The 24,115-nt window shown below is 45.8% G+C and overlaps 1 pseudogene; it reads left to right on the plus strand.

Moving 5' to 3' along the window:
- Window positions 1-12,425: 12,425 nt before the first annotated feature.
- LOC138764735 (zinc finger protein 208-like) overlaps window positions 12,426-24,115 on the plus strand; it is a 37,559-nt pseudogene continuing 25,869 nt past the window's right edge.

The following is a 24,115-nucleotide window of genomic DNA, read 5'->3' on the forward strand; positions in this document are numbered from 1 at the left end:
TAAACACATGACCTTTAGCAAATGGCGCTTTTACCGGGGAGAAAAGATGCTAACTGCCCATGGTGAATGCTCTCTCTCCCTGTGTGAACCTGTTGTTGTCCCCAGAGACAGGAGGGCTAAGTGAACAGGGAGCTGGTGAATTCACAGTGGTCCTACACAGAGGAAGAATGGGTGAATCACTTTCCGCACTTGCTGTGAGACAACTGCTTCTCCCTGGTGTGAACTCTCTGGTGCCTCAGCAGGGCAGAGGACTGAGAAAACCCCTTCCCACACAGGGAGCAGGTGAATGGTTTTTCCCCAGTGTGAATTCGCTGGTGTCTCCACAGTCCATAAGGCTGAGTGAATTCTTTCCCGCACATGGAGCAGGAGAACGGTTTCTCCCCGGTGTGAACTCGCTGATGTGCCCGCAGGCCAGAAGGCTGTGAGAACCCCTTCCCGCACAGGGAACAGGTGAATGGTTTCTCCCCAGTGTGAACCCGCTGGTGAACCCGCAGGTCGGTGGGCTGAGAGAACCCTTTCCCACACAGGGAGCAGGTGAATGGTTTCTCCCCAGTGTGAATTCTATGGTGCCTTAGCAGGGCAGAAGATTGAGAGAACCCCTTAGCACAGAGGGAGCAAGTGAATGGTGTCTGCCCGGTATGACTTCTCCAGTGGACCTGCAGAGAGGAGGAATGGGTGAATTCCTTCCCGCACTTGCTGCAAGAGAATTGTTTCTCCCTGGTGTGAACTCTCTGGTGACTCAGCAGGGCAGAGGAACGAGAGAACCCCTTCCTGCACAGAGAGCAGGTGAACGGCCTCTCCCCAGTGTGAACAGGCTGGTGTGCCTGCAGGCCGGAGAGCTGAGAGAACCCCTTCCCGCACAGGGAGCAGGTGAAGGGTTTCTCCCCAGTGTGAACCCGCTGGTGTACCTGAAGGCCAGAAGGCTGAGCAAACCCCTTCCCGCACAAGGAGCAGGTGAATCTTTTCTCCCTGGTGTGAACACTCTGGTGCCTTAGCAGGTGGAAGGACTGAGTGAATCCCTTCCCACACAGCAAACAACTGAATGGTCTCTCTCCGGGATGAATTCTCTGGCCTTGTCGCAGCTGCGAGGATTGAGAGAACCCTTTCTCACGCACACACCATTTAAAGGCCCTCTCCCTGGAGTGATTGTTCTGGTGCTGCAGGAGGCTGGAGGACTGGGTGAACCCCTTCTCACACACGCGGCAGGTGAACAGACTCTCCCCAGGGGAAACACACCCGTGCTCTTCCAGATCCTTGGAGGTTTGGAAGCTCTTCCCACAGAGAGAGCAGGGGCATGGACTCCCCCTAGTGGGGACACACTGGTGTTGCAGCAGTGCATCAGAGATGGCGAATCTCTCCCCACACTTGGAACAGGGGAACAGTCTCTCCACCATGTCCAAAGAAAGTCCCTCCTCACTGCCCGATTCATTTTGGAGAGTTTTATCTGTGGCATCACTGGTGACCTGATGCTGCATTATGGGCCAATCAGCTTAAGTCCAGTTCACACACTCAACAGGTGTAGGGTTTCTCCAAGTGGTGATCCACGCGCTCCTAATCCACCGATGAAGCTGGCTGATACTACAATCCTGAGTAATCCAGTCAGAGTGTCAGACCATGAGCCATTGTCTGATCCTTCCTGCCTGGAAACGCACCGGTTTCTTAACCCTGTGAAGAGAAGATAGTGGAATAAGAGGGAACAAGGCATTCTCTGCAGCCAATATTCCAGGATGACATACTGTGGAGGCAATGGCCAGCAACATGACAAACTGTAGGAGTGTCTGAAACTGTGAGGAGGATCACCAAAGACAGACGGTGGGTGAAATGTAGCACAGAGAAACACGTGATATGTTTTCATGGAAAGAAGGAGAGGTGACCCATACTGGAGATGTGAACCACATTTTAGTAAACGTGATAATATTTCAGATTTTTATGCAGCTTTTGTTTCAGAAATCGATGACCACATTATTACCCAGAATCCTTAACAATCCAGAAACCACTACCAAACCAGCCACAATAGCATACATGTAAACTGCATCAGCTTTCCATTTTGATGTCTGTAGGATGGGCAACTTTCAACCAATCACAACCACCAGCCCCACCAACAGTCACATTAGACACCTGTCACACAACCACTGATCTCGCCGCACGACATCGCCCACATTGTGTTAATCATGTCCACTGGAATAAAACACAAAGTCTACAGACGCAATCATTGTACTAAAAACACAGGAAGAACTCAGTAGGTCTCACAGCGACCAATGTTTCGGCCCTGAGCCCATGTTCAAGGCACCAGAAAAAGTAGGTGGGCACCTGAATAAAATAAATGGCAGGGAGAGGAGTACAGACCAACAGAAAAAGAAGTGATAATTGGATATGGAGAACAGACTCAAAATGGAGGAACAAAACTTCATATTCCATCTCGGCACCCTCCAACTGAATGGCATTAACATAGACTTTTCTGGTTTCTGCTAGATGCCACTCCCCCAACTTTCCCTACGTCTCCTTTCCTGCCAGTTTTTCTCTCCTTCCCCTTTTCCCTGTCTCATTTACTCCCCATCTATTCTCACCTTTCCTTTCTCCTGCCCTATTCTCTATATCCAATGATCATCTTTTGTCTGTGAGTCTGCACTCCTCTGAGAGACCTCCTGAGTTCCTCACGCACTTACCTGGAGTCCCTTGAAAAGTCTTTAGACATTTCACCCGACCACCCTCACAATCAGTTGCCAGGATTCCAAATGGTCCTGTCATCAGAATCCTGAACCAAAGACACTCCCTTACTTGTTCATGCACGATTATTTATATATTTTTAAATATATTTATTGTTGCTAGAATATGAAAGTTTGCACTATGATGATACTGCTGCAAAACACTGAATTTCATGACTTGTTCATGATAATAAATTCAGATTCTGGATCTGCAGTTGGGTTGGAGAATGAGCTGACTGCATCCCCATGCTGGGGAAACTCCATGTCTGCTGACACACTTCTCGTGGTCCAAAATGGTTTCTCTCATTTTTCTAACATTCTGCCCAGATCTTGCCGAGTTTAACAGAATGTTTCGATTCAGAAGTTTGTTTAGGTACAGAATGACCTCAAATGAAAGAAAGTAATCATGATTAATCTAATAACCAGAGAAAAATGTTCAGCAAAACATTGATCTGAATATCGTTCAATCTGATGGCTGCAATTGGCCGGCATGTTTCTTATTTCACCAGCTCGAACCTACAGCCGATTCTGCAAGGCCCCTTAAACTCTAATGTCACCCTTTCCCATCTACTCTTCTCGTACTTTTTACCATCTGTCAACTTCTCTTTTTTATCCTTCACTTGTTCTCTTATTCTTCATTCATTCCACATCACATCTTCCACTTTTCATGCTTAAAACCCCTTAAATTTTAATGTATATCTCTCAGCCGTTCACTCCTCAATTCAACTACTGTTTGTTAAATTCTCATTTCTACCCTCACCCATCCCCACGATACTGTATCCGGAGCTGCCAGACTGCGTGGATCCTTCTTCATCGAGTTTTATGAAAAAGGCGTCTACTTACCTTATCCTAACTTGGCCAATTATCGATCAGAGAAACCTGCAGTTTGACAGCTTCCCCTTGGACTCAGGTAAGGTCCCAATCAGCAGTTTCCCTTCCTGAGGATTGAACGACTCAGACTTTACATGAGCCAATTCTCTTTATTCCAAGAACTCTTAAAACCCCCATCTAAGCCCTATTTAACCTTTACCTGGTAGGACTGAAATCAACCCTTATTTAATCTTTACCCAGTAGGACTGAAACTTACCCTGATTTAACCTTTACCCGAAAGAACTGAAACTTACTCTTATTTAACCTTTACCCAAAAGAACTGAAATTTACATTTATTTAACCTTTACCCAGTAGGACTGAAACCTGCCCTTATTTAACTTTTACCTTCCTGTAATCAACACCTGGTGGAACTGGAACCCAACTTTTCCTACAATGTGGGTCTCGTCAAGGAAGCCTGGGTTAGATAGGGGTGAGGGGCTACACTGTGCCGAGGATAACAGAGGTAATTTTACATCGTGGGCCCTCGGTCTTTCTCCTCAGTCTGGCATTGGCCACTTATTCAGCCCACTTCTGCTCTGTGACTTTAGTCTTGAGACCCTGCTCGCAGCAGCAGATGTTAACTTTTCTGCACCTTTCAAACCTTGGAACAAATTTCAAGACCACACCCTTGTTAAAAGTCAGTTTATTAGTTTTGCAAAACAGTTAATACAGAGTGCGCTTCCATCGTGCAGCTGATCCTGAAATCCCTTTCACGCTTGATCCCAGGAATCAAACACCAATCGGTCTTTAAAGTGGCAAGTGTGAAAGCAAAATCACCTCAATGCTGGTGTCAGATGATGTCATCTCACGCCAGGGATAGATGGCCTCGATCTCTAGTACAATCTCTGGTGTCTGCAGACACTGGTGTTGCAATGAGGTAAGTCTGAAAGGGGTAACTGCATCGTGGGATTGAAATAACCCAGAAAAAGAGAGGGGGGGAGCAGAAATAAATAGCAATAAACAGCAATACAGACAATTTTTAAACAGCATAGGGAAATTGGTAGGACTAAAGTGCACAATTTATAAAGAGTGTGGGGAAAAAAGCAATGGTGGACCTGACTTCCCAGAATGCCGTGTGGCAGAGATACCCCTCTACGAATGCTCCATCTTTGCTGCATGGAGTTCTGGGAGGTCAGGTCCACCATCGCTTTCCCATGGTATTTATTAAATTGTTTGCGATAGCACTACCAATTTTCACACACCGTTTAAAAATTATCTGGTTTTGCTATTTATTGCTCGCACTTTCCCACGGTCCCTTATAAAGTTTTATATAGGTCAGCGCAGGGGCTGAAGGTTCATTCTGTGCTGTACATAAAGCTTAATTGTATATTGATGTCTCTACCAAACAATAAGGCTCCAGGAGAAGATTATTTCTCTCCAGAATTTTATAAAGAATTTAAAGAGTTATTAATCCTGATATTTATGGGATTGTTAGATCAAATGGAAGATCCTTGGGACTTACCTGAGTCATTTAAAACTGCGCTAAAAACAGTTATTCCAAAAAAAGGGAAGGACCTTTTGCTTCCATCTTCATAGAAGCCAATTTCATTATTGAATACAGATTATAAAATTTTGTCAAAATTAATAGCTAACAGATTAGCTAAATGTTTACCTAAACTGATTAAAATGGACCAAACAGGCTTTAATAAAAATAGAAGATCATGGATAATATCATTACATTTTTAAGTTTATTAAACATGGCACAGAGAAGAAAAATGCCATCAGTGGCTTTAGCTTTAGATGCAGTAAAGGTGTTTGGCAGATTAGAATGGGATTATTTATTTAAAGTTTTGAAGATTTTTGTGATTCCAACAAATTTTATAAATTGGATAAGAGCATTATATAATTGTCCAAAGGCTAGAGTGATTACAAATAGACAAATATCAAATTTTTTTCTTGTTGGAAAGATCATTTAGACTAGATTATCCATTATCTCCTTTTTTATTTGCATTGGCTATAGAACCTTTAGCTGAGGTGATTAGAAGAGATAATGAGATTGAGGGCTTTAAGATAAATGACAGAAAGCACAAAATTAGCCTTTTTGCAGATGATGTAATATTATAGCTTACAAACCCTGAAAGTTCATTAAAAAATGTAAATGATTGAGTCGCTGCGATTCCAGGCAAGGCACATAAGAATGTTGGAGCAAGTCAGCCGGTCTCGCAGCGTCCAGACGAGGAAAAGCCGTATGACCCTCAGCCCTTCTTCAAGGTATAAGCAAATAACAGGAAGACGTCAGAATAAAGACAAGACTGGCTGGGAGAGGAGTCCAGACCAACAAAAGGTGTTAATTGGCCCACAACTCCCTCTTCTTCATCCCCCTGCCGCCTTTCCCCAAATATTGTGTCTATAAATGTTCCATTGTTGATATTATAGGAAATCAAATTGTAATCTGAAATAATGCATGAGATATGTTTTTCCTGCCAATTTCAATCAGCTGTTTCAAGGGCAGGCTAAGGCTAATTGTATTCAGCACATTTATAAGACATAGGAGCAGCAGAAATTGTGTACTTTTTAAACATTTTACCACATTCTTCTACAAATTGTGTGTTAATAAAAACTACGTGTGATTGCACACCCTTGTGTCTCATTAAAAAAAATGTAAATGATCAGTTGGCAGGGTATGGGTTGATATCAGGTTATTAAGTAAATGTTGGTAAGAGTGAAGTGATGCCTATGACTGAGATAGTTTATGTTCAAGTTTGAAAAAGGACAAAATTTAAATGGCAAAATGGGGAAATTAAATATTTAGGAATTAATGTTTATAAGAATTTAAATAATTTATTTAAATTAAATTATATACCTTTATTGAAGAAAATTAAAGAAGATTTATTAAGATGGAAAGATTTGCCAATTTCTTTAATAGGAAGGATAAATTGTGTGAAGATGAATATATTTCCTAGAATACAATATATTTTTCGATCTTCACCAATTTCATTACCAACAATATTTTTTCGAGATTTAAATAAAAGTGTAAAAATATTTATTTGGCGAGATACAATGCCTTAAATGGCATTGGAAAAATTAACATGGAAATTTGATCGGGGGGGACTTAGACTGCCTAATTTTAAATATTATTATAAAACAACTCAATTTAGATTTTGTCTTGTTATCAGACCGATGAAAAGACAGCGTGGGTACAAATTGAAATGAGTAAAATAGGAGAAAGTAATTTTGAGCATATTTTGTATAAATGACATGAAGGATTATTAAAAGGACAATTAGATACACCAATTTTGAGGCATATGCTTAAGATATGGAATGGACTACATATAGAAAGAGGAATGAAGAATTAGCAGTTGGCTAAAATTATATTAAATCAAAATTCTTTAATTCCTTTTATGGATAATAATCCCTATTTTGATGTTTGGTATAATTGTGGAATAAAAAGGATAAGGGATTGATTTTTGTTTACTTTTGCCCAACTGAAGGACAAATATATCAAATAATAATATTTTCTCCTATTATCAACTTGAATCATATTTAAAAAGAAAGTTAGGGAGGAATTTTAAACGACCAGAACAGAGTCCATTTGAATATTTAATAACAGATACATTTATTAAAAGATTCATTACTTTCTTCTTTGGCTTGGCTTCGCGGACGAAGATTTATGGAGGGGGTAAAAAAAAAAAAAGATTCATTACTAATATGTATATAAAATTACAAGAGACTATCCAGAAAAAGGATTTATTTAAATCTAAACTGAAATGAGAAAAAGATTTAAATATTCAGATTCAGGAAGAAGTATAGTCAAAATTATGTTATGAAAGTGTAACTAATACAATTAATGTTAGATATCAATTGATACAATTTAATTTTTTACATCAATTATATTTCTTTGGCTTGGCTTCGCGGACGAAGATTTATGGAGGGGGTAAATGTCCACGTCAGCTGCAGGCTCGTTTGTGGCTGACGAGTCCGACGCGGGACAGGCAGACACGGTTGCAGCGGCTGCAGGGGAAAATTGGTTGGTTGGGGTTGGGTTTTTCCTCCTTTGCCTTTTGTCAGTGAGGTGGGCTCTGCGGTCTTCTTCAAAGGAGGTTGCTGCGCGCCAAACTGTGAGGCGCCAAGATGCACGGTTTGAGGCGATATCAGCCCACTGGCGGTGGTCAATGTGGCAGGCACCAAGAGATTTCTTTAGGCAGTCCTTGTACCTTTTCTTTGGTGCACCTCTGTCACGGTGGCCAGTGGAGAGCTCGCCATATTGTATACCATTAGAGAAAATAACAATTTACACAACCAACCAGAAAAATCTGATAAGATTTGGAAACCCTATATGGATTTTATTGCTACAACTTGACCTACAGCATCTGCCACTTCCTCACCCAACCCACCTTAATTAGTTAATGGTTTAAGCTATTATGTAAATTTACAATTAATTAGTTAAAAAAGTTATATGTTTGTTAGACAAGGTTTTCTTTTTCTGTGGAAAAAATGGATTCTTTTTGCATTGTAGTTTTTATTATTCTTATGATATGGATTAAATACTCTACATATATTGAGGCAAATGAAAAATAAAATTAAAAAAAGTTTTGCAAAACAATAAACTGTTACTTTAACCTGGTTATGGTCCTGAAATTTATTCTAAGGTGTGAAAAGCACAGAAACTGAAATACAAAGAAAGGAATTCCTATATTGATGTTTTGTACACCAAGCTCCAGACCACCACGACGTCTTTACTTGCCTACAAATGGACTACGTAGATATGTCGACTGGGCAGAAGTAAAATGCTGCTGCTTCAAAATAATTGACAGGTTTTCAAGGTGGGTTGAAGCATTTCCCACTGTGCATGTGGACACCAAAACAGTGGCTAAAGAGCTTGCAAAAGGAATTTTGCCAAGGTTTGAAGTGTCAGACTTTAAGTGGTGACAATGGGTCTCATTTTGCAATTGAACCTACAGGTACATTGTGGGAATTATAAAAATTGTCTTTCATTTATTATCCACCATCAGCTGGGATGGTAGAAAGACATAATCACAAGATCACAAAATATAGGAGGAGAAGTAGGCCCATTGTCCCATCAAGTCTGCTCCACCATTCTAATCATGGGCTGATCCATCCTCCTACTCAGCCCAACTCCCTGGCTTTCTCCCCGTAATCCTTGATGCCCTGACTAATCAAATAAATGTCAATGTCTGACTTAAATATACCCAACGACCTCGTTTCACAATTGTCTAGCAAAAGGCTCCACTGACTAAAGATATTTTTCACATCTGGCACTGGTCTTGTAAACTAGGGATCGTGAGTTCATTCGTCGCTGGGGCCTCATTTCTGTGGGAGGCACTGGACAAAGTGGTAACTCTGTCTTCCTTACAGTAGACAAGGCTAAAGAATTTCATGTATGTTACATTCTAAATGTAACGTGACAATAATGTAACCTTTACCTTTAAATTGATGGCCTTTTATTCTGAAGTTGTTTGGTCTTGCCCTGAATTCCCACATCATAGGAAACATCCTTGGCACATCTACAAGCCATTCGAAATGTCTTTATGAGGTCTCCCTCATCCTTCTGTACTCCAACAACTACAGTCCCAGAGCCAGCAAACGTTCCTCATATGCTAACCCTTTCATTCCTGGGATCATTCTGAACCCTCTCCAACACCAACGTCCCTTTTCTCCAAGCCACCCAAAAATGTACACAGACATCCAAATGAGGTCTCACCAGTGCTTTCTAGAGTCTCAACATTACATCCCTGCTCTTACATGATACTCCTCTTCACCACCAACTCAACCTGGAGGTTAATCTTTAGGGAATCCTGCACGAGGACTCCCAAGTCCTTTTGCACCTGTGAATTTTGAATTTTCTTACATCTAAATAATAGTTTGCCTGACCTTTTCTTCTACCAAAGTGCACAACCATACACTTCCCATCATTGTATTTCATCTGCCACCTCTTTATCCATCCTCCTAATCCTTCCAAGACTTTGCAGCCTTTCTGTATCCTCAGCATCACCCGCCCTACCACCTAGTTTGGTATCATCTGTCAATTTTGTCACAAAGCCATAATCCAAATCATTTATATACAACATAAAAAGAAATGGCCCCAACACCAACCTCTGTGAAGTCCACTGGTAACCAGAAGAGGATTCCTTTATCCCCCTCTCTGCTTCCTGCCAACCAGCCAATGCTCTAGCCATGCAAGTATCCTTCCTGTCATTCCATGGGCTCTCATCCTGTTCAGCAGCCTATGTGCGACACCCCGTCAAAGACCTTTTATAAGTCCAAATGCACAACATCCATAATGGTGGCTTGAAAGTTAAATTGGCAAAAATCTGCAGAGAGTCCGGGCTAAATTAGGTACAATTTACCATTAGCTCCATGTCCATGAGAAACAGTAGAACCCTAACCCTAACCCACTTAACACTGCATGAGATGGTTACAGGAAGGGTGAGATCAATGCCAATGACTAAGCCCAGTAGCAACGAGGTAAGCTTAGAAGTGACAGAAGAACTAGGAAGGTACTTGACTAACATTGGCTCTCAGATTTGTTTATTTCCAGGTTCAGGAAGCACAAGGATCCCCATTGAAAGACTGAACTGGTAGTGAACCCCGGAACTGGGTGCACATGAAGAAGTTTAAGAGGCAAATCTGACAATTCCAGGCGATTTTGTCAACACCCGTGGAGGTCAATGTTCATCTCAACCACTGCCAGAGAGTCCGATCAGCCAGGGAGCAAGAGGAGGAGAAGAGAGGAGTGGACGGCATGAACAGCATCTTGCAGAGAACACGGAAATGTCAGACTGTACACTTGGAGGGAGAGGGCAGAACCAGCACTAACACATCCCTCGTGATGGCTAGACACAACAGCCATTACAGCCACGAGGCATAGCGATTCAGCAGAACCCGCAGGTCCACTGAGAAGCCCAGGCCTATCTAACATAGCTACGTCACAAGGTCGTTCGCACTTCAGATGCCATTGTGCCAGGTCACATGTTGTGTATCTCTATTAAGCCTGACAGCACGTCAATAAATGCTTCTACTCTTCTCTGGCTGACAAATTCAGGTGTGGTCTTGTTATTCCTAACACTTCAACATGATGGTCTATGAGCATAAACATTATCCGCCACAAAACTAAGATTACTTTTTTATATTCTATGATTTATGTTTATTGTTTTATTGGGTACAGGAGGGGATTGTGGATCCCCAGTAGAAAAAGGGGAAAATAGGGACAAAATGGCATCTGTTGGGGTTTAATGCAGAAATCTTCAGTTTAAGAGATGAGTGAGAAATAATAGCTGATGGAGATTTAATCAGTGGCTATCAGAAAGAAACCATAAAGAATGAAGTGGATTTATCAGAATCTGAAAAGCAAGGGTTACACCAATCCCACAGGCAAAGGAAAATTTGATGCCAGAATTTTGATGGGAAAAAAGGGAGATGGCTCAATTCCATAAACAGAATGATTTCAATGGAAAACTTGGAGAAAAATGGGAAATCGGGTTGTTCCCTTGGAATGGAGAAATTTCCTTAGCTGATCGCATAGATAACAGATGGCATTAAATGGAATCTCTGGTTTATGTTAAACACCCCCCTCCCTTCTTCCTCGTCACTTTCCCCAACTCTGCCTCTCTCTCTTCCCCTTTCCTTGTTTCCTTTCATAGAGCCAAAATCAATTCCCACCTCTCCTCTTATCATAGCTAATGAACATCTTTTGATGGTGTGGACTCCTCCCCAGTCAGCATTGTCTTTACTCTGAGCCTTCCCGTTCTCTGCTTATTCCTCGAAGGGCTCAAGCCCAAAATGTCAGTAATATATCTTTACCTCATCTGAACGCGCAAGATGAGCCAAGTTCATCCAACTTTTCTATGTGTTTTTTCTTCAATCACAGGGTCTGCACACTCATAAAGGATTTCAGATTTTTACAGTACTAAGAACAGTCACAGATTGACCACCTTTAAAGTAAGAGATGGCAACAGTCCATACTTTGGCAGAACAGGGTGAAAGTTAAAATAGCAGGAGAATGTTAAGATGGCGCTGCTGCCGGAGCCTCTGTAGTAGCAGCGCTTGGAGCGAGGGAGCAAAGATGCAGCACTCCTGCGGGGTCCAGCCGACCAGTCGACGACCATCAGCTCCGTACGGGCTTTGAACAGCCCGTGGAGGGAGCCACGACCACAGGTCTGCATCCAAGATGGTAGCGCTTATTAACTGGCAACAGCTACAAGGAGCTGCAGACTACTGGGAAACAGAGGACTAGAGAGCAAGGCACAAGAGGACAGGAAGATCTCCCCCCTCCCCTCCCCCACCACCGTCTGAGAATAAGAAGCGGAGGAGACAACCCGCGGGGGCGGGGACGGTGACCATGGAGGTGGACCGGTGAGGGGGCTCTTTGGCTGAGGGGAAAGTGCATGCGGTGACCTGCTGGCAACCCGTGGAAGTTGGGGGCTGCTGGAGACTGGCTCAAACTGGCTGGATGGGTATCAGATATCGGAACCTGGACGTGAAGAGGTGCCAAGGGCGCTGAAGGGTTCCTGACCATGTCGTAGGTTCAGATCTGGAGCTCAAGTTGCCAATGGCTTGGACTGGGCTCCATGTGGCTGAAGAAATTCTGCACTGGAGGCGAATCTACAGACACTCAGTGACTCTGGTGGGAACTCCCTTATTTCTCTCTCTCTGTCTGACTGTAAGACGCACTTAGGCAATTCTTATCGGTGGCAAATCTGTCTGACTTGCAGCAGGCAAAAAGAAATTTCATGTAATATGACATTGCTTTATTACTAGTAATAAATTGAATCTTATATTGTACTAAATTTGACAGGTTATATATGTGTGACGTTTCCAGATGGAAAAGATAACATTTCAAACGTCATCAGTGTTTTGAGAAGATTTGGCCCATCTAAGAGTGCAGGAAAATCATTCCCTGGTGAGCTCACTGATTATTTAGGACCCTGGGGAGCCCTGCTAGTGCTCCTCCTGATCCCCAGAGCTGGAGCCTTGGGCATGGCTGTGATTGGGTGCAAAGATGGGGGCGGCGGGAATCCTGTGACGTCCGGGAGCCGAGTGAGGACAGAGTGAGGTGGTGGGGAAGGACGGGGGAAGAACACACAAACCTGGAAGTTGGCGGCTGCAAAGTGGAATCTGATGGAGAAAGAAGCACCAAGTGCATTGACCCCGCTTCAAAATGGCGACGGGATGGCAGACAGGAAATGACGTCACATACAACTCCGGCCAATCAGTGCCACCCTTGGCCGTTAGGCCCGCCCTATGAGCAGATTGACAGATGAAGCCGTGCAAACACAGTGAAATGCTGGAGGAATTAGCCGGTCTTTTCAGCCTCTGTAGGAGACAAAGATCCATTTGGGGCGTGAGCCCCTCTTCAAGGGACAAGCAGGATGAGGCAGGAGCAGGAACTGTCAGAACGTGTCAACATTCAGACAGTGGTGGCCGGGGGAGGAATCCAGACCAACAAAAGGGGTTAATTGGATATGGTGAGGGGAGAGGTAAGGATCTGTCAGGTTTGTGTTGGAGGGGAGGGAGAGGAAGGGGGTGAGGGGATGGAGGGGTATAATAAAAGGGGTGGGATGGAGAAGGAGATGGGAAAAGGGAGGGGGTTAACAAAAGGGGACAGGATGGAGAGGGAGATGGGGAGGGGAAGGGATGGAAGGGGAGAAAGGAAAGGGGAGGGGAAGGGGGGTTAACAAAATGGGATGGGTTGGAAAGGGGAAGGGGTTAACGAAGGGGACAGGATTGAGAGGGATATGAGAAAGGGGAGGGGGAGGGGGTTAATAAAAGGGGATGGGATGGAGAGGGAGATGGGGAAGGGGGGTTAACGAAGGGGGACAAGATGGAGAGGGAGATGGAAAGGGGGAGGGGGAATTAACAAAAGGGGACAGGATGGAGAGGGAGATGGGGAGGGGAAGGCCGGTTAATAAAAGGGGACAGGATGGAGAAGGAGATGGGAAAGGGGAGTGGTGTTAACGAAAGGAGATGGGATGGAGCGAGAGAGATAGATATATGGGAAAAGGGGTTTAACAAAAGGAGATGGGATGAAGGGAGATGGGAAAGGTGACAGGGGAGGGGGGATAAGGAAAGAGAGATGGGTAAGATAACTGGGCAAGAGGGGGGTTAATGAAGGGGACGAGATGGAGTGAGAGAGAGAGATGGGAAAGGGGAAGGGGGAGTTAACGTAAGGTGACGGGTGGAGGCAGGTTAATGAAAGGGGACAGGATGTAGAGGGAAGTGGGAGGGGGGTTAATAAAAGGGGACGGGATGGAGAAGGACATGGGAAAGGTGACGGGGAAGGGGTTTAATAAAAGGGAACGGGATGGAGAGAGAGATGGGAAAATTGAGGGAGAAGGGCAGTTAATGAAAGGAGACGAATTGGAGAGAGAGATGGAAAGGAGACTGGGAAGGGAGAGGTTAATGAAAGGAGACAAATTGGAGAGGTGGGAAAGATGGCGGGAAGGGAGGTTAATGAAAGGAGTTGGGATGAAGAGAAATGGGAAAGGTGAGAAGGGAAGGGTGGTTCATGAAGGGGGCTGAGATGGAGTGGGAGCTGGGAAAGGTGACGGGGGAGAGGGGTTAATGAAAGTCAGAGAAATTGATCTTAATGCCATCCAGTTGGAGGGTGCCCAGTTGGAAGATTAGGTGTTGTTCCAATTTACATGGGGTCTCGGTCTGGTCGTGCATGAGACCATGGACAAACATGTCGGCCAGAGGATTGGATGGACACTGGGAGATCCATGCATTTGTGGCAGGCAGACCTGAGATCTGGAAGTGATCTCCCAGTCTGCGTCCAGCCTCTCTGATGATGAGGAGACCACAGAGCAACAGAGTGCGGGCGGGTGTCAATCAGAGACAAAATCAACTGCAGCCACTAGAACCAGAAGCAAATACACGGAAGCACCGGAGAAACTCACGCAGCATCCAGAGGGAGTGAAGGGAACTGACATCCTGGAACATTTTCCCTCTTTCCCTCCTCCTCCTCCATCTCTTTCCCTCCATCTCCGCAGCCCCTTCCTTCCCGTCTCCTGTCAGCTCTTCCCTCCTTGGTCCCTCGGTCCTCGCCCCATCACTTCTCAGCTTCTTTCTCTTCTCCCCTTCCACATGTATATCCACCTATTGGCCCTGACGTTTTATTCTGTGCTCCTCCCCCTGCCTTTTTATTCAGGCCTTTACCTGTTTGTGCAGATTCGTGACGAAGGGCTCAGGCCCGTAACGTGGTTCAGCTTTTACTTCCTGTAGATGCTGCGTGACCTGCTGAGTTTTTCCAGCACTTTGGTGAACTGCCCTCAACCCCAGCATCTGCAGGTTTTCTTGTTTAACTCCAGGGGGGCGTTGCTTTGCATTTTACTGAATGTTCTGTGAACATTTTCCTCTGGTTGTTAAATTAATTGCGATTATTTTGTTTCATTTTACCTCCTCCCAGTTTAATCTTTAAAATCAGAATGTTCTGGCGAGCTCTTCTCCTATGGGGGAGGGGGTTGATGTTTGGGAGAGATCACAAGATAGATTAGTCAGGGGCCACCTCCCGAGGGCAAGGACCAGAGGGGAGGCTGGTCCAGATCAGAGTGGGTGGCACACGGGAAGCTTCACCCCCAAGGGGCTTCCCTCTGCAATGTTCTCTCCAGAGAGTATACATGTTTCCGGGAGTCACCGGCAGGATGATGTTGCCCAACTTCGCCTCAGCCCTGCAAACTTGAGTGGGTGCTCAGTGTACTCTGATCCCTCCAGGAGGGTTAAAGCTTCCCAGGCAGTTTTCCCAGTCACAAGTCCCATGAGGGGCAAGACCACCTGCAAGGTCGGATGTGCAATGGTGACTAAATAGCCCACCAAGGCACCAGTCATCTTTGTGCTCCCTGGGAAGTGGTGCTTGCAGGCACCCCTATAGATACCCATGATCAGTGCCCATTCCCTAACAACCTGTGTCCCCTCATCAATGGTGTTGCACTACGGCTGGCCATCGAGGCCCCATTTTAGGAGGCAGGGAACCTGGCCTGGACCGTAGTCACTGACCGCTCCCACTGGGTAGTGCTATAATCGACCCCTCGGGCAGTGCCCACAAGGCACTGCCAATCATCTGTTGTTCAGACACACCGCCCAGGGCTCTTGCTTCCCAATAAGAGAGGCGGACATTGGGGGCCTCCTCGTCCCACATCAGTGGCAGTGGCATGGCTAAGTGTTTGCCCAGCCACTGGTGGTAGTGGTCCTCTAGCCAGGTTAGCTCCTTGGCTAAGTAGTCCCAGGTCTCCATCATCTCACACTGACCACATATGTGCCCAACCAAAGTGTCCCATTTTGGAGGGTCGGCAGGGTGCTCTCGTGGCAGACCGTGTGGTCACTGGTCAGGATTGCAAAGTCTCAGGCACACGGGGAAAGACTTGTGTCATAGGATTCATCTACCCAAATATGCCCTTCTCCCTACCACATGTCATTCCCCTCCTCCTGCTGGACAATGGCTCAGACTTTGCCTGGGTCAAGCTTCCAGCCAGACCAGTGAGCTGCTTGCAGCTGCTGTGTTTCAATCTGCTTGGAAGCTGCCTCCTTGACTTTCATTCCTAGGTTGGTCATTCACACTGAGGCAGTGCAGGGATTCTACTTCCCTATATTTCTGTGCACCCTGTTGGCCTAATTCTCCTGCAATTTCATGTTGGTGTCTCAGGGCAGACACATAAGCCAAAGGGCCCCTCCATGACTCCACCTGGTCTCTGGAAATCCTGCTTTTTCAAGGACGGATATCATGTGATGCCCTATCTTTTCTCTGCAGGGGTCCAGCCTATTGATACAGTTGACTGGCATGGCTTACCAGCCATGCCACCTAAAGCCTGAACCCCTGGCGGTCGATAGTCCATCAGGGAATCTTATATTCTGAACCTAGGTGTAAGGGTTAAAATGAATTGCAAGTTGCCTGTGAGTAGCGATTGTTTACATGTTCCTTGAGTGTCTCCTAGCAACATCTTCAAGCCAAGGTCTTATGGTTTGTTGGAATAATTTCAAATGTTAGTTTAGTTTCCTGTGTTCCAAGAAATGGTAAGGAATGAGAATGTCATTCAATTTTTATTGAAGGTCTAACCAAGTTTTATCATAGTTTAACAACATTTAACAGCTTGTAACAATGTATAGCAACTGATAATAGCATGAACAGTGTTTAATAAATTCTGGAAGACTCAACTTTAGTACAGATTTGTTTGAATGAGTCATAGACAACAACAACAACATTCTAATATCCTCCAAATGATTATAAAGTAAAATAGTTGTTACACTGGGGTTCCTTTACTAGCTATGGGTCACCTCCTGCTGCCCCCATTGGTGAGCAGGAACACAATAATACATGCAGCCAACAGGACACCCACACACACTCATTAGCACAATTTCCCACGTACCCCCACTCTTTCTTCCATACCTTGATGAAAGGCTCGTCTGAAACATCAGTTATGTATTTTTGCCTTTGCAACTTAAAGGACACTGTTTGACCAGCTGAGATTCTCCAGCATTTTTTGTTTTTAATTCAACCACGGTTTCCACGGATTTTTGTGATTTACTTCTTAATACTCCACTTGTGTCCAGCCAAAACGCTTTGAACTCTGCTCGCAGCACCAATTGTTGTGTTTGGGAAGTGTCAGGTTCAGTGGATTTACAGACAGATGAGTCTTTACACAAATGTTGCAATCAAAGGAAACTTTATCTAACACACTGGAGACAAGTAGGGGAGAACATCAAATGAAACTTAATTATTCTACTACTAAACAATTATATGGATATTCAAATCAGACCCAGGTTGGACTCTGATACCAGTGGCCATCTAACTTCCCCACAGTATGAAACAAAACTATAATGGTGCACGTCGGGGAGGAGAGACTCCAATACTAGTGGTTGCTTACCCTACCACACTCTCCTGCACGTGTACACACTTCACAGAAAGAAACTTTCAAACACATTCCCTGCACCAGCAGGGTTGGGGGCAGGAGGTGGCTCTCTGCAAGCACTGATCTGTTGCAGTACTACAGCTCAACTTAAGTCTCATGCACACCTTACTCACGAGTCCTCTAGTTATATCCACAGTACCAACCTGGCATGGAGCAATGCCTAGGGCTTACAGCACGAGGCAGAGAGGAAGAAATGTGGTGTGCGTCGATGTTTTATACCATTCTGAGCTGGGCATTTGGCCAATGATGACCATCAGAGTCATTTAAATTAGCCAATGGTAAGGTGTGCACTAATTGATTGGCAGGTGATGGGAACTCCAAATAAGTTTCAGACAGGGGGGACACATAACCACTGCAATCCACATTGTTCCAGACAGAGAGGCCACGAACTCCTCCACAATCCACATATAACAGATGCTGAGACCGAATTTGAGGTGTTGTTCCTCCATTTTGGAGCCTGTTCTCTGTATGCAATTATCGCTATTTTTCTGTAAAAACACAATTCTGAGAAACTCAGCAAGTCAAACAGTGTCCTTTACCAACCAAAGGTAAAAATACATAACCAACATTTTGGGCTTGAGCCCTTCATCACCTGTTCTGTGCTCCACCCCCTACAATTTCTGTTCAGGCACCTGGCTACTCTTTATGGTGACGTGTGGATACAGTTCTCAACAGAGCAGTTTTTGGACCGTTGAGGATTCTGGATAATAATGCGGTCATTGACCTCCGAACAAAAGCTCCCATGAGCCTTTGGCATAAAAATTTGAAATAATTTCTGCACGATCCTTCAGACCATAATGTGTTTTCTAAAATTTCGTTCACAAAACTGGATCACGTACAACAGTAAATCCTGTGTTCATAACCAGTTCCTTACTCATTAGTGGTCATTGCCTCCCTGAGCTGAATTTCACCCAACATATGTCTACCTGTCCGTGGTGATTCTCCTCGCAGTTCAGGACACTTCTACGATTTGTCGTGTTGCTGGCCCTGCCTCCAGGGTGTGTTGTCCTGGAACATCGGCTGCAGAGAATGCCTTGCTCCCTCTCACTCCACCATCTTCTCTTCACAGGGTGAAGAACAGAGAATTTCCAGGAATAGCGCTTCAGACAGCACCACATTGTGGTCTGACACACCAACTGGATTCCTCGGGACTGTGGTATAAACCATCTTTATCAGTGGATTGGGAGCACAGAGGGGATCCATTGAGTGTGTGAACTGGACTTCAGGCGACTGGCCAACATGGAGTGTCAGAAGACCAGTGATACCCCGGATAAAACACTCCAAAGTGAAGTGTGTGGTGAGGAGGGGCTTTCTGAGGACTTGCTGGAAACACATCCCTGCCCTCACACTGGGGAGAGACCGTTCCCCTGTTCCGAGTGTGGGGAGGGATTCACCAGCTCTGATGCACTGCTGCAACACCAGTGTGTCCCCACTAGGGGGAGCCCATTCTCCTGCTCTGACTGTGGGAAGAACTTCCAAACCTCTAAGGACCTGGAGGAGCACGGGTGTGTTCCCCCTGGGGAGAGTCTGTTCACCTGCCGCGTGTGTGGGAAGGGGTTCACCCAGTCCTCCAGCCTCCTGCAGCACCAAAACATTCACTCCAGGGAGAGAAGTTTTAAATGCTCTGTGTGCGGGAAAGAGTTCACTCGATCCTCACACCTGCTGAGGCACCAGAGTGTTCACACTGGGGTGAAACCGTTCACCTGCTCCCTGTGTGGGAAGGGATTCTCTCAGCCCTCCAACCTGCGGATACACCAGCAGGTTCACACCGGGGAGAAACCGTTCACCTGTTCCCTGTGTGGGAAGGGGTTCTCTCGGAGTTCTAGTCTGCAGGACCACCAGCGGGTTCACACCGGGGAGAAACCATTCACCTGCTCTCTGTGTGGGAAGGGATTCACCCGGCAATTCGGCCTGCGGGAACACCAGCGGGTTCATAGTGGGGAGAAACCGTTCATTTGCTCTCTGTGCGGAAAGGGGTTCTCTTGGCCCTCTGGCCTTCGGGCACACCTGCGGCTTCACACTGGGGAGAAAACATTCACTTGCTCCCTGTGTGGGAAAAGGTTCACCCGGCAAATGGACCTGCAGGCACACAAGCGGGTTCACACTGGGGAGAAACCGTTTGACTGCTCCGTGTGTGGGAAGGGGTTCTCTCATCCCTCCAGACTTCGGGACCACCAGCGGGTTCACACTGGGGAAAAACCATTCACCTGCTCCCTGTGCGGAAAGGGGTTCTCTCAGCACTCAAGCCTACGGGTACACCAGCGGGTTCACAGTGGGGAAAAACCGTTCACCTGCTCCTTGTGTGGGAAGGGGTTCTCTCGGCAATCTGTCCTGTGGCTACATCAGTGGGATCACACTGGGGAGAAACCATACTCTTGTAGCAAGTGTGGAAAGGGATTTGCCCATTTGACCTCTTGGCAAAGTCACTGGAAAATTCACACCGGGGAGAAACCGTTCACCTGCCCCTTGTGTGGGAAGGGGTTCTCCCGGCCCTCTGGCCTGCAGGCCCACCAGCGTGTTCATACTGGGGAGAAACCGTTCGATTGCTCCCTGTGCGGGAAGGGCTTCTCTCAGCCCTCCAGCCTGTGGGTACACCAGCGGGTTCACACTGGGGAGAAACCATTCACCTGCTCCCTGTGTGGGAAAGGGTTCTCTCGGCAATCTGTCCTGCGGGTGCACCAGCGGGTTCACACGGGGGAGAAACCGTTCTCTTGCAGAAAGTGCGGAAAGGGTTTTGCTCATTTGACTTCTTTGCAGGACCACCGGAAAATTCACACTGGGGAGAAACCATTTACCTGCTCCTTGTATGGGAAGGGGTTCTCTCAGCCCTCCAGCCTCTGGGTACACCAGCAGGTTCACAGTGGGTAGAAATCATTCACCTGCTCTATGTGCGGGAAAGGGTTCTCTCAGACCTCTGCCCTGCAGGCACACCACAAATTTCACACTGGGGAGAAACCATTCACCTGCTCCCTGTGTGGGAATGGCTTCTTTCTGCAATCCTGCCTCAGGTACACTCGAGGGTTCACACAGGTGAGAAAACATTCTCTCTCAGAAAGGGACAGGTCCACTGCACCTCTGCAGGGCCACCTATGTATTTGCACCAGGAGAGATCGTTCACTTGTTCCCTGTTTGGGAAGGAGTTCAATCAGCCCTTCGGTCTGTGGGGACACCAGCAAGTTCATATAGTGAGAGAGGTTCAAGAGGTGGGAGAGAAGAAGGTTAAAGGAGAAGTTCAGGGCAAATATTTTACTCAGAGTGCAGTGGGCATCTGGAACAGGCAAGCAGGTGTAAATGATTCTTAACATACCCATGAATATGGAGGGAGGTGGATCACGTGCAGGCAGCATTTAGTTTAACTTGGGCATCCTGTTCAGTAAAGACACGAGGGCTGAAATGTTGATGTTTCGGAGGCCACAGGTTTATGGATTGTTCTGTTGATGGGGATTTTCCCTGTAGCCTGAGCTCCCTGTTTCGCTCTCCCCACCATTGTTTGGGGTTCTGCCCACTTTCCCTGCTATTCTGAGTGTGGGGTTCCTGCCGTCTATTACCTTCCGTGGATGCTGTCCGACCTGCTGAGTTGCTCCAGCATTTTGTGCCACCCTGCTGAGGTGACTGTGATGGTGACCTCTGACCTGGTGCTTGTGTGGCTGGGATTTAGTGATGAGATCATCAACCAGCCAGGAGATGTCAGTGTCATTAATTGCTGGAAACGACTTAGCTGTCCAAGTTCCCTTTGGTGTTTTTAATTGTGACTCGATGCTGCAACCTCTGGATTTTCAGAAGATGTGGGTGTGCAGATGCTAGGATCTAATGCAGGACACAAGTGCTGGAGAAACTCAGAAGGTCACACAGCATCCATAGGAAGTGAATGGCAGTCGACATTTCGGGCCTGAGCCCTTCCGCAGGAGTGCTGATAATGAGACAGACGTCTGAATTAAAAGGTGAGGGGAAGGGTAGGAGCACAGGCTTACAGGTGGATACTGGGAGGGTGGAAAAAAGAAGGGTAGCTCTCTGATGGGAGAAGGAAGTGAAGGGGTGGGGAGTTGGAGGAGAGGAAACAGGGATACCAGAAAGTGGTTGATATTGATGCCACCTGGTTGGAGAGGGTCGTGACAGATTATAAAATGCAATGCACATTAGTGCTGGAGAAACTCAGCAGGACACACAGCGGCCACAGGAAGGGAAAGGCAGTTAGCATTTTAGACCTGGGCTCTTCATTAGGAACATGGAAAAACAGGCAGTCACCTGAATGAAAAGGTGTGGGGGGTGGGATGGGGGCAGGGGCAGCACCACAGGTTAGTTGAGGTTGAGGCTCGATATTGATGGTGAAGTAGTAAACTGATTTGATATTGGTGATACAGGAGAGGCCAGAAAGTGGTGGGAGATGAATGCTTCTCAGACTGGATGCCTGTGACTTGTGATGTACCTTTGGGATTGGTGCTGGAACCACTGTTGTTTCTCATCTATATCAGTGATATGGATGAAAATATGATGAATTGGATCAGGAAGTTTGTAGATGACACAAAGATTGGAGGCGAGCAAGGTTTTCAGAACTTGCAGAGGGATCTGGACCAGCTGTAAAAAATGTGCTGGAAAATGGCATGGAATTTAATGCAGACAAGAGTGAAGTGTTGCATTTTGGAAGGACAAACCAAGAAAGTAAATGGTACGGCATTGAGGATTGTTGTAGAACAGAGGGATCTGGGAACACAGATACATAGTTCCCTGACAGCAGTGTCACAGATGGATAGAGCTGTAAAGAGAGCTTTTGGCATATTGGCTTTCATAAATCTAAGTCCGTAAACTCCCCGTTATCTGGATTGAGTGTAGGAGCTGGGATGTTGTGGTAAAGTTGTAGAAAAGATTCGTGAAGCCAAATTTGGAGTATTGAGTGCAGTTTTGGTCAACTAACTACAAGCATAGAAAGAGTGCAGAGAAGATTTACAAGGATGATATCCAGACTTCAGGAACTGAGTTACAGGGAAAGGTTAAACAGATTAGGACTTTTTACCCTTTGATCGAGGTATTTAAAATTCTGAGGGGTTCCAGCAGAGAAAATGTAGATGGGCTTTTTCCACTGAGGGTTGGTGAGATACAAACCAGAGGACATGGGTTAAGGGTGAAAGGGGAAAGGTTTAGAGGGAATATTATGGGGAACTTCACACAGTGGTAGGAGTGGGGACAAGATGCCAACTGAAGTGGTGAATGTGGGCTCCATTTTAACATTTAAGAAGAATTTGGACAAGTACATGGATGGTACAGATGTGGAGGGAAATGGTGCCGGTGTTGTGAGAAAACAGATTTACTGGGTCTCAAAAGCAAGGACTCTGAACCCCGTCTGGTAGTAAATGATTTTATTTATAAAAGACGAGCATGGGAAAGTGGTGACGGGAATAAAACACACATGCACAATTTATAGATGTGTGTGGGAAAATCACACCGGGGATGGAAAACGTACACACACATATACCCCCCCCCCCCACTCAGTGCAGACACTGCTCTGTGCTACTACGGACGCTAACTAAAATGCTCCCAACCCTAAAACAGTGCACATCTCACCAACGATTGCTCTAGTGCCATTCCACGGTACTCGGTCTGGAGTGAAGCAGCGTGGTCCCTCGAAGATAGGAAAGAGGGAGAGCTGAGTCCATATGGGACCCTTTTTGGTGCTGGAGGGCTAGGGGTCCAGCCCAGGTAACTTACAGGGAGCCAATGGCTCAGTGCCAGCAAGGTTAAGTAAATTACAATAGCCAAGGCCAAGTACAAAAGTATTTAAATTAGTCAATGGCAAGGGGTGCATTAATGGGTGGGGCAGGTCCAAACCTTGATTGGCAGGAGATGTGTCTTTCAACCAGTAGTGGGCAGTGCTGTCATGTAACGGCCATGACCTTTCACAACACAGCAGGTGAATGGGACTAGGCAGAAAAATAGTTTGTCACAGACGAGAAGGGATTAAGGGCCTGTTTCTGTACAATAACGTTCTACGATTCCCAAAGGGGGTTTGTGGAAGTTGGAAGTCGATATTCAAGCCGTCTGGTTGGAGACTGTGGAGACGGAATATAAGGTGGTGTCCCTCCAGTTTGTGGGTGGTGTTGATGATTGGGGTCCAGATTGCAGTTCTGATGGGGGCCTTCCTTGCAGCTCCAGCTCTCTGTGTGTTTGTATAATCCCCAGTCGGCCTGCTACCCCTGTTCATCGGATTTTTTAAATATAATTTTATTTAACATAAAACTACTTAATAAACATATCACAATATTTCAAACTTAATCTTGGATTTTTTTCATCATAACTGCATCAGATGTCCTGGGTCACTTCCCCTGATCTGTACATTGATTGGCATTGAATAAAAATGGCTGTGATGGGAAAGTGGTGACGGGAATAAAACATACATGCACAATTTATAGATGTGTGTGGGAAAATCACACCGGGGATGAAAAACGTACACACACATATACCCCCCCCCCCCCCCCCCACTCAGTGCAGACACTGCTCTGTGCTACGACGGACTATGGCCTCATTCTTGACTTCTGAAGCATCTTTTGAGAGACATTATCTCCAGATTTAACAGCATGTAGCTGTTGGAATGTCCTTTAAAACTCATTGACTAGTGCCTGTGCCCCTGCTATTATTTGGTGATCTGTGGATGACCCCATTAGTGATTTTTTTCCCCCTTATTAT

This window comes from Narcine bancroftii, chromosome 5 (assembly GCF_036971445.1).
Source record: "Narcine bancroftii isolate sNarBan1 chromosome 5, sNarBan1.hap1, whole genome shotgun sequence".
Taxonomy (NCBI): domain Eukaryota; kingdom Metazoa; phylum Chordata; class Chondrichthyes; order Torpediniformes; family Narcinidae; genus Narcine; species Narcine bancroftii.